Raw genomic sequence first — 18,477 nt, forward strand, 5'->3', positions numbered from 1 at the left:
TTTTAGCATGTCTCGTTGCTCGGTGTCTGTCTGTCTCTCTGGTTGGCTGATGGACCTGCACTTATGGCTTGGCTCGTCCGCGCTTCTCCCGGGACGGTTGGCTGGACATGGGGCTGTGGATAGTTGGCTGTGGCCTCGACAAGATCTCTCGATACACGTCTGGTGGAGTGACTCAACTGGCTGCACGACCCCGGCTATTATTGCTGGCCTTTTCTTTTAGCTCATGTAGTAATCTCAAGCCACTAGAAGAACAGGGACATTTGGCCGCTGCAGTCTGAGAAGTGCGCTTAAAACTATTATGGACGAAAGATAAGGCCAAGTGGGTCCCTGAAGGCCCTCGCCAATTACAGTATCAGCGCTGTCTTAGAGAGGGTTGTAACGGCACCTAACATTGTCAAATTGTGCGCTCTTAACAAGGCAGGAGAGTTGATTTGATATATGAAATGCTTAAAAATGCTGTAGTGCCACTTTCTACAGTTGGAAGTTCTTTACACACACAGCCACTTTAAATATTATAGTAGTAGACGTATTTTGTACGTACTTTTAACACCGTAATCAGTTGAGATGGGTATTATTGTCCAATAGGTACAAGTGTATTCCGATTCGGTGTCCATAATACAATATTCTGATGAATCTTTCAATATACTAACTCGTAGTGCACCATTTGGAGACTTTTTTTATGCTGAATATGCTCATCTCCAATGTTAATACTAGTTTGCAATGCACACAGTGACCTAAATCTTGATTATAGAGCATCAGTCACAACTCTGTTCGCAATTTTTGTTACAAACGTTTTAATTAGATGTGTTTTTTTGCAAAAAAAATCACAGTTTGTCTAAAGAAAATGACCAAGTTTGTGTGTTTGTCTTTTTTAATTTATAGTAATTCTCGGATTGATGATGCTGTTTACTTCAGCTGTTGCCGACACTGGTCATGTGTTTGGTGCTTGTGTATTCATTGCCCTGTTTCCCTCAGTCTTTTGATGAAAGCAGTGGCTCGGCTGCAGGTGACGAGCAGCGTCAGATAACTGGGGTTAATCTGCGGTCACACTGTGGCCTGTACCTGACTGTGTCATCCCCCATAATACCACAGAGGGGGCAGTGCGGGGGCAGAGATTATTATCTAGGCTTCTCTCTTCAACCACATTCACTTTGTGACTCAAAATATGACTCTGTTTTGTTATTCTGTTTGGGGGTACAGAGGTGAGTGTAGCTACATCCGCGGAGCTGGAGAGGCATCAGAGTTTGTTTTGTGGAGCGAGGGGAGGATGCTCTTAAAGGGGCCACCGTTTTTCCAGACTGAGATATGTTCTTACCTGAGCTTAGACAAGTTCATACATACCTGTCTGGTCTTTGTGCGTGCCTGTGGAAGAGCGTGGTAGCTTCCACCTTCACCCCTGTTTGGAGCCATAGGATTATGCTGGGAGAGGCCAAATGCTAGCAACATCTTTGGTCGTTTTGCGTGACTGAGGTTACGCACAAAGACCAGACAGGTACTCATCAACTCGTCTAAGCTCAGGTAAGAAATCTCAGTATGTAAAAATGGTGGCCTGTTCCTTTAAGGGGACAGAGATGTTTTGCAACACTAGCCGAACCAGAAACTGGACACTTTGAATAAGCCATTTTAGATCAACGTACCATTTTCAAACACATTTTTTTCAGTTTTGTTGTCTGCCATTTTGTATTTAAATATTGTCTTAATTAATCAATTGCCATGACTCCAAAATGGTATTGTGAAACATACCTTCGGTGTCGTTCATGCTTGACAATAGGAACTTGTCTTGCTTCGAAGCTCATATTATTTTGCCCTTTAGCTCAGCTGTGCACACACCTATCCCAGGGCCGGCCCAGGAAAAATACCTGTGGCACAGAAGAAAGCTGACCACACTGGAAATGAATAGGAATACTCTTCACCAAATCACTTTTAGTGCATTCCTTAACCTTGATGTCTTTTACAGGAACTTTCCCTGTTAGCAGCTGTAAACTCTGTCATAAGCTGCAGTATAATGGTAGGTTAGAGACAGATATTTGTAGTAAAAGATGCCTAGACTTGTGCACAGTGCATTTGTGTAGATCAGTGATGATGAGGTCATGTCCTTATAGCTTACGTTTGATATTTGATTTGACTACCACCGCTGTTTACTGTACTCCAGGTTCAGGTGCACTTAATCGCTGGTGTAGATCAGGTTTAGTCCTGGTTTGAACAAATCTTGGTTTAGTTATCGTTCAATTGAGTTTCAGTCATATTTAGCTCATGAGATAATGCATTAGTAAGCCATCATTCAATCTTTCTAACCTGTGCTGGTTCTGTGGTGTCGAGAGGCCAGTCAGGCTGCTTTAATGCTACATGATGTTGCCTTAGCTCTTCAGTGATTTGGCCCTGCACTGCCTCTCACAGTCTGAGACGGATGGCTGAGTGCATGCGACCTGATGGGAAACACCAGCTAACTGTAGCCAACTGTCAGAAGTGTCGCGGCTCGGTAAACTTTTTAGGAGCTACTTGGACGGACACCAGTCACAGCAAAGATACGTCTGTTTCATGGAATGGACACTTTGGGTCAAGCATTTTACTCTATGGAAGGGGGGCATGTGAAATGGTTTTGGAGCATCAGAGTGGGACAAATTACACATTACTCGACATCCAAACTCAGTGAGGTCTCACTTTCGGTTAAAAAAAAAAAAAAATGCTATACCAAAAGCAATAATAAGTTCAGCTCACTTAAGCAGAACAGACCTCACCGCTGTGTGCAAAACCAACAACTATAAGTCAAAACTTTATTATTTTTTAAGTTTTACAATGATTGTTGTAGCACCCTCTGTACACTTCAGTGCATATTAGCCAAGTAATATGGGATCATTTAATGTTAGAAAGCATGTAGGCTTCACTTTTTAATCCTTTCCTCTGCCAATTTGTAATAATTTTCCTTGACAATACAACAATATAAGCTTTTCTATGTACAAAATATTACCACCCTCTGGGTGTTATGTAAAATATAGAAATTACATTTCAGTTGCTATAGCTCATTATAGAGTCATTATTCATTTTAAAAATGTTGCTCCAAAGTAAATACATACAGCCTTAGAGGTACATTTATAAAGGCAGGTGCTAAATAGCAGGTTCAAGCTGAAAAATAATATCTGCTATTTTGTGGGCCTGTTGCTCTTCATTTACAACATTGCGGGTGCGAGTTCCATAGCACAATGTTTTATCTGAGCATTCCAAGGCAGCCTAGTTAAAAGTTGCATTTCCACATACTGTATCAGTCTGCAGTTTCTCTGGAAGCCCTCATTGCATCAGCCCTATCTGGCATCAGTGTCGAAATCCTCCTTTTCAGAAGAATGATCAATCTGACCAGCCCTTCCAGTCCACCAGTTCAAAGATTCACATTGCAAAAGTCTAATCCACGGGCCCTTACAGAAAGCCTTGCACTTTTTGTTATTTACTCTTTCAAACTCTTCTGCAAATTCCCCCGGTCTTTTTTTTTCATTTTTGTTGTGTGAGGAGCACAACATTCAAATTGAGCCAATCCTGACCAGGTGCCCCTAGTCATTGGGTCATTTCTAGCCAAAGACATAAGACAGGATATCAGGTCTAATTATTATTTTGCTTCTCGAAAGTGTAGCCTTATTGCGTCACTCACAATGTAGACAACGATTTTCCCTTAAAAGTGTAACATTTGAGGTCCTTTTTAGCTTTTTGTTGACAATTCATGGAACGGCTTGAGCAAACATTTCTAAGAGATATATTTTTAGTCGGCAAACATTGTTATCTAATAGTTCATGGGTCAAAAACCAAAAGTCCCAATGATTTCCTGAATGAACACTAAAACTTTCCATTAATTCCATCCCTGTTCTTTCAGTTATTGCCTTTACCTTCTGAAATATAGTACGGTATTTCTAGCAGCAATAGTACTAAATAAGCATATCAAAGCTGCAAATCTAATCGTAATTTCAACACTTCCAGCCTTACTCTTCATGCACTTCTAGCTTGAGCTAACCCAGCTTGATCCTTCATTGACAAATCCAAGTCGGTCCCTAATATGTTTTAAATGTTTGCCATCTCATGTGGTCAGCCCCATTAACAGCTAGCCTCCTGCTCCCTCATCGACCACAGCTGGTGTCTATGGGCGTGTGGGCTTAAACTACCGCTGCACTCATTCCTCTGTAGCTCTAGTGCTACAGATTTTTTTCTTCTTCTTTTAATCATGCAGTCACCGGGGGCCCTTGTGCTAAGTGCGTCCCTCCGTGCACATGTGGTTGAAGTGTGATACAGTTACAGAGCAGTGAGAGAGAGATCAATGTGAACTCCCCGACCCCGTCTTACCTCCATGTGTCGATTGAGCGCCGTTTTCATCCGAATGAAGTGAGATTCAGAGGCTGTGATTCATTGCAAGGGTTTTTATTTGCTCTGCGGAGGCCACGCTTTTTTATACACCGCCACTCTGAAATGGGGTAATAACAGGATGACCTTGTAGTGGTTTGTAGCCTTCTCATCCTTGTGACTAAGACCGTTCGTACTGAGAGCTACGTAAATGTAAAGCAAGCAGCAGCAGGCCCGACTGTTGAATTAAAAGCCTTGTAATTGGCATGAGCTGAGAAAAGTAAAGAAAAAGCTAGTTAAATGTGATTCAATAACTCTAATGCAGGTTTTTGATCACATAATTTCCATCAGAGTCTTGATTTACATTCTTGCAATGTGAAATTAAAATAAATGTTTAATGCCATGTGCTTGTTCAGATTTAAAGATTTGAGGGATGCAAGTGGCCAAACACAAAATTTAAATGCATTAGATCCTCTTTCAAACACTATTGATCATTAGGATTGTTAGGGGCATATTTGATATCGTTGACCTTCATTTATCCAATGTTGTACGAGTTTCCCTTGTGAAATAACGACACATAAACTGGAATGCTCTACACTAGGACTTTAATTGTTATGCTTTACACCGTTCTTGTGTCCTTTACCACAAGTGTGAGCTTCATAGTGTCTGCTGTCTCTTTTGTGGCGTGAAGGGGACGTCCGACATGTCAAAGCCTGGCCCCTGCCGCGAGGGCAGTGTCCTGTTCGTCTCCAGCCTGTCGAGTATTGACACTGTGGCTCTGTTCGGAATGCTAACAGGCTGGGTGTGGCTACACCGTGTTAGCGCCGCTGACCTTATGACCTTGGTTATATAACTGCTCACTATGGCTTTTGTAGCAGAGAGAAAGGGAGACAATGAGAGAGCATTTTACTATGTCGTGCCGTGTGGGAAGTGTGGCCATAATCTTTTGGAAAGTAAGAAACCAAATAGAACCAATAATTTCTAAATGCATAAACCAGTTTGCTTATTCTAATAAAGCAATAACATGCAATTAATGATTTCCTGCCTAATCACGAAACACATCACGTTTTCACAACTTAAGCATCAGTAAATGTACTTGCTCCAGTAAGATATGATGTAATCCTGTAGTCACAAGACAAACCTGCAACAGAAAAAGCAGCTTTTTTTTTCTTCTTTTTTTGTGATGACTCTGTAAAATTAGAAAAGCATTTACAATTTGCTCTGGGACTGTGCTGTTCAAACAACACAAAGTCATCAAGGGCCATATTTTGATAGTAAACCTGCTTGCTAAATGAAGCTAAGTAAGAGGTTCATTTAGCAAATGAAAGCTACTTGATTGGTTCCCGTGCCGCAGTTTGAGAACCCCTGCTCCGAGGCATTAAAGGTGTGCTGTACAAACACATGTGCTCATTGCAAACACACAGAACAGGCAGCCAAGGTTAAACAAAGATAAGCAGACTTTATTTAGGTTAAGGGCACTGTAGTACTTTGGAAGCAAGCCACGACTCACACACACACGCACACACACACACACCTGTCTGCATTAGCTCAGCTTGCTTTTTTGTTGCTCTTTTGTCCTGGCTGTCACAGCTCTTAGCAGGACCCTAAGGGCCAGCTGGTGGTTCAGGTGGCGAGCTCCTCTGCATATGTATTGCTTTCAGTGGTAATTCTTGACTATTTTTTGTCATAATTTCTTTCAATATTATATTTATGCTATTGAAAAGTAATAAAACATTGTTTGTTTCTGAGGACACTTTTTAAAAATTCGATCTGATTGCAATACTTAGGCTCATGTAGTTGCCGATACCGAGTACCAGACCGGTAACATATAGTGGGGATAAAAACAATAGTGAGGCCTGTAAAGATGCACTAGGCACTTTATGGGCCATGTTTGGAGGGAAACCAGAACACCTGGAGGAAACCTTCACACATGGGAACCCAGGACCTTTTTGTTATGAGTCAAGATGACTCCTCAGCCACTGTGCTGCCCATAAAATAGGTTATGTTTTGTTTTTCTTCCAAACAATTCATAAAGCATAACCAGAAGTGAAAAGTAGGAACACATGGGGACAAGATCCAAACTGCTTATGAAATAATTAGTATTTAATATAATAATAATAATGATTTTAATTTAAAACTATACGACATTTTAATCAAAAGATGAAGACAATTTTTGGTCAAATGAACACTGCTTAGCAATGCATCGGCAGCCTTTATCTGTTACCGGACTCAGAGTGTGTGTCCTGGCCAAGGGTTATTTTAGCTGTGTGGATTTGAGCACCTGTGCTACCAGCAGGACCTGACACAACCGCAGTGCCCCGTGACGTATGTGTGCGACTTTTTAAGGTCAAAACTGATACTGTTTGTAAAGTCGACTTGCCTTAAAATGATGAAGGAAAATGCAGTAGATTTATCCAATTATAAATATTTTAAAAGCAGCACAACATTACCCCAAGGCTGTTGGGTTTAGAGCCATTGTGTTTCTTATCTCTTAGTCTATTTTGAGTGTTTTTTTGTAATAATTTGTGTCCTTGAAAGATAAAACCACTCTATCAAATGCATTTTGTCAGCACGCACAATAGAAAATACGATAACTAAATGCAAACCAAGGTTATGTATTATTCACAAGCTTCTTCTCTTCCATTTCTCTATTATACTTCCCAGACTGAACATTTATTTACAATAATATATTGTGTTTATTTTTGAATTGGGGCATTCATATTGTTGCTAGTTAGAGTCATGTCTTAGCCAATAAATCCACCTATTTTTGGACCACAACATTGAAAAAGCTGGCTGAAGTGAACTCTCAGAAATATAAATGTGCTTTGAACAAATTTTATGGAGATTTTAATCCACCTTTTGACACTGAAATGTTTTTGGCTCTAAAAGCTACTTTTTGAATTCTGTCTTATGGTTTCATAGTGGTTTGTTTGCACATATAGGAGCCAATCCCATGTGAGAAAAAAAAAAACCCCTGCTCAATTCACTTTTATGGAGAGTAAAATAGATATCGCCCAATGGCCACAGTGTAGTGCTCACACCACTCAAGAATCCTGTCAAGCATACTGTATTTCTTGCACAAATTGCTGTGGCTTCACGTATGTGGGAGTGTGATTGAATTTGAATGAATGCATAGAGGACGGCTTGACTTTTGTGTTAGGTTAGTCAACTACATTCTCCGTTTAGTTGGAGGCCCGTCGTGATCAAGAAACAACCTTTATTTTACAGGCAGTTTGTGCGTCCTGTACAGTGTGCTAGCAACACATCAAACACTGTGGATAATGACTATGCACGCGTAGGCTGGAGATATGCCTGTAGAATGTTTAGAACAACTAAGGCAGAGCTGCCACCTTTTGAAGTCCTGATGTGAGCCGCCTGGCCCGGTCCCGGCAGACCTCCCTCTCCCCAGGCAGCTCCTCTCCCATCAACCCCCGTGTGCTGGGGGTCCAGAGAGGGTGATCAAAGCCATAGGCTCCCTGCAACCGCCGCATCTCTGGGGGCCTCTGCTCTAATGTGGTATGATGCGGGAATGCTGAGTAATTCTCTCCCAAGTGTCTGCCTCTGTCTAGCTTTATTGCATATGTCACTCCATTGTACATGTTTTAGATCTCTCACACTACTTGCAGATTGATTTGAATGAATTTGAATGAGTTAGATGAGAGCCAAGATGTGATGGCGTGGTAGCTTCTCTGCAGCTTTTATGCAGCTACTTTTTTTTTTTATATGAGCTCAACCTTCCAAAAGTGCTACCCCTTGATATAGGACTGTTTCTCCTCTGTTTTTATTTACTGCAGAGGACAGAGTGCTGCTGCTCCTCCTTCCCCTCACTGTCACATGTCACTGATGTTGTTTGTGCTCTGTGGCCCCATATCTTCAGTGTGAAGAAATGGACTGAAAAGTAAGAGAGAAATTAGGGACAAGGTTTTCACATCTCTGCTCAGTTTCTCTTCAAGTTACTTTTACACCTAGACTTGGCAATTATGGCTGCTAATCATATTAGCTGCTAACACGTTTTGCATACTGTGCTGTTCTACAGTTTATTGCAAGATGAAATGTAAAATAAATGTGACCCAATATACAAAGAGAGGAGCGGTGAATGAAGTTTAGCTGTCCATTTTGCAAGAAACCACATTAGATCACTACTGGATGCATACTGTCGATACACACAGGCACGGTCACAGTGGACCTTTGAACTTTGACCCCGAGTGTTGCTTGCTGTGTAAAAATGTTTCATAATGCTATCTCCTTTTTCTATTGGAGTCTATTTTACTCACAGTTCATATCAATATTACTTTTTTGCTATCTAATGTCCTTTGCATCATTACCAAGAAAAGCACCAGCCATTTTGAAAACGTTCACAGTACTTATTCTATATTGTATCTGAAAAGCAAAGAAAGGCCTTTTATAAGCGAAGATTGGTTTTCTGAGACACCATGATCGTCTCTGAAAACCAAGACGCCCGGTTGCCGTGAGTTGCTGTGTCAGTGTGAATGTTGTTGGTTGTAACAGAAGCATTAGCTGGACGAGCTGGGTCAGCGTGTAATCTTGAAACGGATACTGCTCTCTCCTCATTATACAGCACCAGGGCTCCACACCCACATGTGGCACACACACACAAACACACACACACACACACACACATACACACACGCAATGACATAAGGCCCTTTAACAGCTGTTCACATGACTGGCATGCAATATTTTCACAGCTGAAACATGCTGCGTAGTTACAGTATGTTGTTCAAATCAGACATACAGTATCGACAACCAGAGCCTTGAACTTGGACTTGGATCCTGATCAGGATTGCCGAGTTGGAGGATTTGCCTATACTGCGCATGTTTTTGGTGGATGTGGGGGAAAAACAGCACCTGGAGCAAACGCACACAGCCACATTTCAATTGTCTGATGTAAACTGAGACTGCTGAAATGACTATCTTAAGACAAGAATGACTGTATGTGTATCCCATCTACAGTCCATAGCCAGCCCAGACTCGAATCAGTCGTCCACACAATCATGTTAACCATATTACACCATAATAGAATTTCCCATACAATTACTATGTGCTTTGTATTTCCTGTCTGTTTTAAACACTAAATAATAAGTGTAAACGAGATCTGATTCATGTGGGTGGCTAATATACAGACCTGTTTGTTTCTCTCGTCAAGCACTGCTGTGTCCTTTTATAATTCTTGTATCTGTTTGGGTAAAATAGACACAGGAAGTATTAGCTGAAGTCATAACACGGCCTCTCGAGCTAATCCATCTGTACACAAGGAGGCTCGAATGTCATGCCAATAGTGAGATGAGTGTTTCTGTGTTTCTGCTGTTTGTGTGGGGTGCTGAGTTTCTGTGGGTCGAGCGGCACTTACGTGACCTTGTCTTGTAAATGATGCATGTAATCTCGAAGTAACAATAATGTTTTCATAGCTCTGGATCCAAAACAAAAATACAACAGCAGATTAATAGACTGCAGCGGGTGAAGATGTACTCACAGGGGCGAAACAACACTTCTAACTTGACCTACTGTAGAGACATTTATACACTGTAATGGAGCACTAGTCACATGAATTGTACTCTCTTTTTCTTTTCTTTTTTTACTTGCCTTGCTGTTTGAGTGTGTGAATAAACATGTTTTTTCTGTACAAACAAGAAAACTTCTACTTAAGTATCAGCTCCGGGCCCTGCTTGCCACATGAGGCTCTGAACTGATTTTGGCTTGTCGTGGGGTTCAGCTCTGCCCACTGACCTTGGAATGTGTGTGTGTGTGTGTGTGTGTGTGTGTGTGTGTGTGTGTGTGTGTGTATGTGTCACCATGGCAACATCCTCCAGGGCTGGAGCACGAAACGAGAAGTGCAGTATTGCAATATTACAGCACAGTACATTGAAATTTACTGTATATCACCAATGCTATCAACCAGATGCAATTTTAAGATGATTAAACTGTATGGTTCTTGATCGAGTGTTAGAAAGCAGCCTCCACTATAATTTCTAGTATTTTCTGGTAATGTTCTGTATTTTTCATCATGTAAATTCTATTTTTGAAAGCAAGTTATATGGATGAAGTCTGCGCGGTACACCCATGAGCACCATATGCACCACTGTGAACAGACAGGGGCAGCACATGTCCTCTCACCTAATGCAGGGTCTGCCAGGCTTTGATCCTGCGCAAAAAGCAACAAACTATTTTTACCTCCTGTTTCCAGCTCCTATAGTAATAACGCTTTGCACCGGAGGCATTAGGTCAAAGTGAAACGTGGTCCTCGGCCCATGAAAGAGGCCTTAGTCCCCCCCCCAAACGAGCGTTTAATGTAGCGGGATGGCCGTCTCTAACCAGTGTCTCGTGTGAGTAAACAAAGTGTGGTTGCCATGGCGATGTGATGTCAGGGTATAAATAGGATGGTGTTTGTTTTGAATACTCCTGAGAATGGGCCGAGCGAGCTGTGAAAAGGGAATTGGAGAAAGAAGTCACAGGAGAAAACTTCCTGTATACAGTTCAGGAAAGTGTGATGTAAAATAATGAATGGGCATTCTTAATAAAAGGAAGCATTTCTTTTCCTACTGTCAGATCATTCATGTTATTAAGTAAATGAAACTTATTTTATGGTATTATCAATGACTCATCATTATTATTGAGTGGTTGATTATAAAGTACAACATTTGTATTGTACAGGCCTGCACGGTTTTGGATGATCCTTATGTAGACATTTCTTTTTGTATTTTTTGCTGAGAAAATGTAGCACCATTCTGATTGCGGGCTTTGCAATTTGATCATTGCGATTTGCAATTCCGATTTGATCATGATTGATTGAGCCGCCCTGCTATTATGTTTTTGAAAATAAAAAGACCCTAGCTGATTGAAGTTTTCTTTGAACATTTCCTATAATTCATAGTTTGCATCACTCCATGAGATTGAATGTATCATTAGTATAATATCCACAGATGGGTGTAATTTGTCTCTCATTTGTCTCTTTAGGGAATGCTGAGTGCGCCTGCTGACACACACACAGACAGACAGGGCTGACACCTGGGACCTCTCGTTGTTGGAAACATCTAGTCATCTCCTCGGGCATTTGTCAGCACTCTACTGAGGCTCCTCCCACTCCATCGTGACGCTCCGCCTTCCCTGCTCAGGTAACCGACATCACTTTATCAAAGCTTCTTCTGCGACATGGGGTTTCTCTGTTTTTGTTTTGCTATTTTTTGGTCTTCAAAACGTCGACCCTGACTCTCTGTACTCTCCGAGGTGCCAGTGTCAGGCTTTATCAGCGTCTAACCAGCTGTGTCAATGTGCTCTCTACTCTCTTGTGAGGAGACTTGAATGAATAGAAGGGCTTACTGAGGACAGAGGAAACCCAATCCCTCCTTTCCGTCTCACTGAACACTTGCCCTTCTTTGCTACATGGCCATTTGTCCTACTGTGTATGTCTCCCGTGGGTTATTTATCCCCGACATTTAAAAGTGAAACTAGTTAAAACTCCTGCTTTGCACTTGCAGCAAATTTCAACTCTTTTGCCTTTAGCCGTTGAAATTGATGCATAACTTACCACTAACTGTATAATATTTTGCTTTGGGGTGCTTTGATGTGTTCTGAAGTCTTTCATAAGAGTATTTTTGGAAAGAGGGTCTAATTAGTGTATTAAATGTATTTTTGCATATTTTTTTTCTATAAGGAATGGGGTTAGGGTACCGCATATTGAAAATATTCCCAATTGAGGCCAGGAACCAAATCAAACGTCATTAATTTGTGATGTAAAAGTAATATAACTCAAGATGCAGTAGGCTACTTCCACTCATAGTATTTTTTTTTTCTTCTAACCTTTATTTAAACAGTAGATTATGTTTTATTTTTGTGGTAGGGGAAACCGGAACACTCGGAGTAAACATACGCAGACACAACTCCACACAGAACTCGGGACCTTCTTGCTGTGAGGCATGAGCGCTAACCACTGTGCCACTGTGGCGGCCATCTTGCAGTGGTAATTATATAATAATGACAGCAGTTGCGATGTCGATAGAGCATTCCCAAACTAATCGAAACGGCAATGGTTTGACCTCAGCTTCCAGCTGTGCATACAGGACCAGCCCTGGGCATAGGTCACTTTTGCTTTTGCTTTTTTTTTCCATCTACAACTTTGTCTCCTTTTGGGCATAACTTTGGTACGGAAAGTGATAAAGAAACAAGAGATTTCAAACTTTCAGTCAAGCCCTCCCTGGTGCTGCGCCTCAGAGGAGCTGTGTAACATCACGGTGAAATGTGTAAATATTCACATCAGAAGTGGAGGCTTCCATCTTCAATATGACACACTTTTCATGATTGCACATGTTCCGATTCAATAATAATACACGTAGTAGTAGGTTATTTTTGATAACACAGTCTTATGCAAAAAAAGCAAAACAATTAAGTCTTGTTTTGACTTTGTTTGAAGAAAAAACAAATTGCATATCACAATAATACTGTTATCGCAATAGCAAATATTTCTTTCTCATATTGTGCAGCCCTTGGATCTTTACATTCAGGGGTAAAGGTTATAAAACCCAATTCTGTCTCACAATAATAAAGACTTTATCAAAGTTAATCACAAATTGCTCCTTAAATGCATACTATAATCCATACTAATGATGACTATAAATCTGTTTTCAATATAAGACCTTTTCCATTTCCAAGATAATTTCTCTTCTCTGTCTACAGCTTTCTTCACCCATCAGTCCGACTGACTGAAGATTACACATATGGTTCCTCGCTCCTTTATGTTCCTTCTGTCTTCTGCTCGTCTACCACTGACAGTTGCCTTTCTCCTGAGCAGAAAGCCTCAGAAATGAGCAGATGGAGGGCTGACAGTCATGCAGCTTCTACAATGCAGCTGGGCGGCGACTGGAGACACGCAGCACACGTCAGAAAATAGCTGCTAATGGGAGACTACACTTATGATCACTTATGTACGGCGGCATCTTTCTATATGCAGTAGATGTGCAAGTTACATGTAGTATAGTATAGTATTGTATAGTATAGATATAGTAAAAGATGCTTGGAAGTTGGTTGGTTGGAGAGAAAAAGTTGCAACAGGTTCAGGACAAGCTTTTTGAAACGGGAAGGGAGATTGAGTAATATTTTTTTTATCACTGTCCTTATACGAACGTGTTTATTTTCATTTGCAGAGCACTTTTGACAACTTTATGTGGATTCAGTCAATTTAACATCATTTTTTTTCCACTCGATGCTCATCTGACTCCCGCCCACTCACACAGCCTACAGCAACTGCTCACAGTAATCTCAAAGATGTCAAATTACCAATTAACCCAGCCGTGCTCTGTGTAATGACGCTACAACTGAGACTTAAGATGATGCTGCTCTGCCACTGGCTTCTGTACTTCATCTGATAGTAAACTTGTATTTCTATTCATCCAAATAACATGGGGAGTTGCCGTATTATAGCGTTCCCTACTTGGAGTAGTGTTTTGCTTCATTCATTAAATAGTAAAACATAAAATATCAATGCAGAGGTGTTCAAAAGAGGTTTGTAAGGCAGAATTATGTACGGTATATCCACTTTTTTTGCAAAACACACTCATGATGTTGTCACGAGGGGCCAAAGTAGCTAGGGAGGGTGTCTGGAATAGGATGTGTGTATGGATTTCCCCTTCTCAGTTTCTCTAATAGCTGCGCTCTGCTTTATTTGATCCCCGCTCCACTCTCATAGTAGAATTGAATTGGGTTTGGAGAGCAAGGGAATTACACACAGATATACCTGCCAAGTGAACCAGCCGCTGCCTAAGGAGGGGTAGGCAGAGGACAAGCGGCAGGATAGACAGGGCAGAGGTAGCTTCGTGTGAGTTGATTATGAATTAACTACAGTGTTGTAATGCTCATCTTTGCAAATGTATTTTCTGTAAGCTGTGAGTGCTGACTTAACACCTAAACAGATAAATCTGGGCATAAAACACGCATCTTGGTAAACAGATCACTATATGCATATGATTTTTTTTTTTCTCCTTTCAGTGAACATGTTTTAGTGACACAGCATTACTTTATACAGTCACTAGAGGTCACATACATGTTTTTGCTGCATGTCCCGGAGCACATAATGTTCACCCTTGATTTGAGCTTATTTATTTGATGTCGTGTGTGTTTTTGTCACAACTGATCCATTCATTCCTGCTGAAAGAAGCACCCAAAGATTAACTTGTATTTAAATGTATCATGAACTAAAATGAGTGCAGCCTAAATGTAGTGGCATTATCAGCATCTTAACAGGACTGAATGCTGCAGCTGCCGTCTTTGCGCGGGTGCAGTGCTGAGGTGGTGCTTGTAATCACACACAGGGCTGTAGGGCCTGTCCCATTGGAGCTAATCAGCCCGTATGTTCCATTACTACATCCTGAAAAACATCGCTGTGTCTCTGTGTAAGTGTGCTAACTTTGGCTGTTGTTTCCCTGTTGTGACCCCTCTTCACTGCAGAGACAGAACTGGTAGTGTACACAATGTACCGGTAACTAGATTGTATGATGTATGATGTATAATAGTTTCAGACAAAGTGCAGGGACCTATACAATTATATGGATGATGCACAGTTTTTGAGAATAAAACACAACAACAAAATCCACTCTGAAAAGAAACTAGAGTGTATAAACAATATATATCTTGTGACTTAAAGTAGTTTCAGCTGAGAACAATCACGCCTTTTGTAAACACAGAGTACAATGAACTTTATGTCCGTTTTGGTTTCATGTGGATTAAGTAATTACTGTATAAAGATTGACAGCAAATTCAAACCTTAAAATTATACTATAGGCTATTTCATTTGTTCTTTCGAATACTGTCACGTGACCTACAAAGGCTAGTTTGTTAGATCATAGTCAAACGTCTGTGTACTCTCAAGTGCAGTGTAAAATGTCATGTGAAGCCGCAGGGTATTGACTGTAACGTGGAAAAACATGTTACCGTAGGTCATTACTAATGAGCCATACTGTGCATGTGCTAGAACATTCAATGTCAGCAAAGGGACGGAAGTGTGTGTGGTTTCTCACCTGCCTGTTTGCAATTTTACAGAAAACATTCTTTTACAATAAACTGCAAGAAAACTTAGTGGTGAAAAGATGCTCAGGAGGTTTTCATGAAGTTTTGTAAGGTGTTAGATAGTTTAATGTTGCAAAAATAATATTCCAAGTTACTGTGGTGGTCTATGATTTAACACCGTGCCATGTCGCGAGGGGAGCGTCACTAACACAGTTAACTGTTACTAATAAGTACTGAGCCTTTCAACAGTTATTGCTTGTACTGCCCAATATGATGCGATTGTAGTAACTGTAGTATGAGTTTGCTGGGTCCCCACTCAGACTAATGAAGTGTCCCCTGTAACGGACCACAGTGCTGCTCTTTCCTCTGTTTGCTCACTGGTTGATAACATTAAGCTGTGAGTAATGACGAGTGACATCATCTGTGGCTCGCATAGTGCCAACTAATTGGCCTGAGCGATTTGATTTCATTAGATGTTATTCCTTGAGGGTTTTCCCTATCCTCCTCCGCCTCCTCCGTGAAGGATATCTCTCATTGTTCTCGCCGAGCTGCATATTGCTTTTGTGTGCCATTTGTTTGGGCATTATTGTGTTCTTAGTCGAGTGGAACAAACCACATTCCCCAGGCTGGTTGTATATTCTGAAATTAGTGCTACTTATGTGGAGAAAGGATTCACTGGATTTTTTAATGTTTGATTATAGTTAACTGAAAATAAAGAAATAGAAAAAGAATAACACTATGTATCCGGCCCGCGGTGTGTCAAAAAAAAAAATGAAGCCCATTCCAATGCTCATTCCAGCCACTTTTTAAATAATAAAGAAAAATTCCACACGTGTCCAGCAGGGGGTACTGACATAAGAGATCAGGATATAAACAGCATATTATAGCCATGTGGTAAATAGTAAGTCTGCCCCAGATTAGCTGTTGCTACAATAGTCGCTTACCACCACCGAGTGTGGAGTGAATGAATGATTGAATGAATGAATAATGATACTACAATTAAGCAAGAAACTACAGAGGCTTGTAAAGTGCAATACAATTGTTAGCCTACAGTCAGGCTCATTGTTATTCATTTATTGAATAAACTTTTCCTCAATATTTTCCCAATTAAAGCATATTTTACCAGAACTTTTGTTTATGGACCCCGGGAATACACTCCCGATATATTCTGGCCCCCAGGGAAATGTACCTGCTATGTAAAGTCTTATTCATATTATTTGTAATATATATGATCAGAGTGGTGAACTGGTCAAAGTAAAGTTGTTGACAATCAGACAGTGACATGCTCATGGTAGTTAGTTCTCGTAAAAGGGTTTTATTTACTGTATACATTTTTTAACCCTGAATGAAATATTTTCTATTGTGGTGTGATTGATCCTTTTTGTATGAGCTTGTTAACTGTAAAACTTAGCTATTCTATTATTTAACTAATACAAGTCTAAATATACTATTCCCTATGCTAGACTAAATACAAACAGGTCACACTATTGACTACTGGCTCCACCCTTTGCACACACTGATCTGTGGAAGTCAGGTTGAAAGCTCAAAACATTAGTCTACTGTATAATGTACCTTCTTAGATTAGGCTTTTCAGTCATGAGATTTCCACCTTGTGCTCATGACGTTATACCCTCCCCTTTGCTTTTACAAGAGGCGCCCTTTTCTCAAGTGATGTAAAATGATTATTGTAATGGACCCTCCTCCTTCACACTGCCTCACTCTTGTTCTCTCTTTTGTGCATTAGCAGAGCCCCGGGGATGCCCTTGTGGTTTAATGCAATCACACCTTTGTTTCAAGTGCAGGTATAGACACTATAGAAAGTACAGGGAAGGCGCAGTGACGGCTGTGGGAGGCGGTTTGTGTTATTCAAATGAGATGTACATGTGCTTCAATGTAGCACAGAATCACATCCGTATTTTATGTTTCTTTTGGCTTGTATTCCCTTTAAACACTGTATTAGTCAAATCCAGCTAATACAGAAGTGGGCAAACTAAGTCCCGGTGGCCATATGCACCATTTTAGCATGTTAATCCGATCCACAAAACAATTAGAGAGAAAAGAGTGACCAAAACCCCTGTTCTCACTGACAAGTTGTTTTTTCATGTTGTTCGGATGAGTACAGAATATCTTTTCAAAAATCTATTTGTTTTACAACTCCAAAACTGCAATTGGTCTGGCACCCCGGCCCCTGGCAAGTTTACAAACCAAATGAGGCCTTTGGGTCATTTATTTATTTGACGGGGACATTGCACAACAAATGTGTTCCACAGACCTGATATAGCTACAAGCTAATTTTCATCTGTAGTCTCTGGGCAGAGGCAGAGTGACAGCAGGTTTATACAGTAGCATTCTACTTAAGTCCTTACAAAATATAAACAGCTAAAACACCCCACAGGCATCAACATCATCATCAAGAACCGTCGGTAGAAGGATCTCCTCAACAACAGTCCAAATACAACACTTTCAGGCACTTGATTACATATTATTTACAATTTCTGACCATGTTTCAACCATTTCTTCAAGTTCAATGTAAGCTTTTGCTACACTCGCAAACAGTAAATAGCAAAGAGTTCCACATCCTGCAGCTTTGACAAAGAATCAGTTCTGTCAAAAAGCCTATAATCCATCGAATTGTGTTCTTCACGGCACCATGGATTTGTTCGCATTCTGTTAGATGAAAGTGAAAGGTAGTTTTTATTGTTTTATAACTGTCTCCAGAGGGCGCTCAAGGGCAATTAAAAATCCTTCCCAGCCCAGTGTCTAACTCCTTACTTTACACAGAAAATAGAAGAAAATGTAAAGAAAGAACACTGTGATACCAATTATGTGTGATATGCTTGTATTAATAATGTTAAGTAATGTTCTTATTGCTTGTATCCCCCCTATTTTATCCATGCTTGGCACTGACATAAATATTGCATTGGCTTGTTACTCGTTGATGTTATATGTTGGTAAAAACCTGATAAGTGTATATAAATAATATGTAACTTATAGTATATAAATCATGAGACCATTTTTATTATCACCCAATGAAAGCAGCGTTTCTCCGTGTTTACGCTCCAATAATTGAAAGCACCTATTGCCATGCTCGAAAATAGCTATGACATTACAATGACACTTTCCCACATGTGCAGTTCAGCT

At 40.6% G+C, this 18,477-nt stretch overlaps 1 protein-coding gene across 2 annotated transcripts in view; it reads left to right on the plus strand.

The window, feature by feature from the left end:
- atxn1a (ataxin 1a) overlaps positions 1-18,477 on the plus strand; it is a 67,375-nt gene that overhangs the window by 7,740 nt on the left and 41,158 nt on the right. For both annotated transcript variants that reach the window (XM_079570493.1, XM_079570494.1), the window contains exon 2: positions 11,296-11,453. The gene's annotated coding sequence lies outside the window, so the exon portion shown is untranslated. The remainder of the gene's footprint in view (positions 1-11,295; positions 11,454-18,477) is intronic.

The sequence above is a fragment of the Gobius niger genome, assembly GCF_951799975.1.
Source record: "Gobius niger genome assembly, chromosome: 14".
Classification (NCBI taxonomy): domain Eukaryota; kingdom Metazoa; phylum Chordata; class Actinopteri; order Gobiiformes; family Gobiidae; genus Gobius; species Gobius niger.